This window comes from Apaloderma vittatum, unplaced genomic scaffold, assembly GCF_000703405.1.
Source record: "Apaloderma vittatum isolate BGI_N311 unplaced genomic scaffold, ASM70340v1 scaffold9584, whole genome shotgun sequence".
NCBI classification, from domain to species: Eukaryota; Metazoa; Chordata; class Aves; order Trogoniformes; family Trogonidae; genus Apaloderma; species Apaloderma vittatum.
Window position 1 is genome coordinate 2,740 of NW_009710935.1, and position 617 is coordinate 3,356.

Sequence of the window (617 nt, forward strand, 5' to 3'; positions counted from 1 at the left end):
GTGTTCAAGTGTCGTTTAGATGGGGTGTTGGGTGAGATGGTTTAGGGGTGACCTTGTAGTGTAGGGTCAGTGGTTGGACTCGATGACCCCAAGGGGCTTTTCTAACCTGAATTGTTCTATGGTTCTATGATTCTATGATTTCTGTCTGCAAAAACAAGATCCCCTGTGTTATCAAATAGATAAATACTTCAAACAAGTAAATTGGGTGTTGAACTCAAGCTGTCTTGGTGCGGAGAGTTCAGGGAGCGCTGGGCTCCGGTCGTGCCCACGCCAGCCTCGCACCCTCCTGCCACTGTGCCCTTTCCTACCTGCTCCCAAAAACGATGTCTCGTCAAGTGTGCTCCCCTCAATTTGAGATATTTTTAAATTGATGGTTTCCTGATGCTCTGGGGTCCAGCCCAGGAGATGCCTTTGGCCAGCACCCGCCGCCGCCCTTGGGCAACAACCAACCACCCTGGGGAGCTGCCGCCACGCTTGGCCAAACTCCTCGGTCAGCAAATGGCTCCATCTCTCCGTCTGTATCGTCCTGGTCTCCACGGGCTCCTGTCCCTCGCACGGGCTGGCTCAGCATGTCGGAGCAGCGGTAGCCACATCTTGGGTCCCCGCCCCGCAAGTGC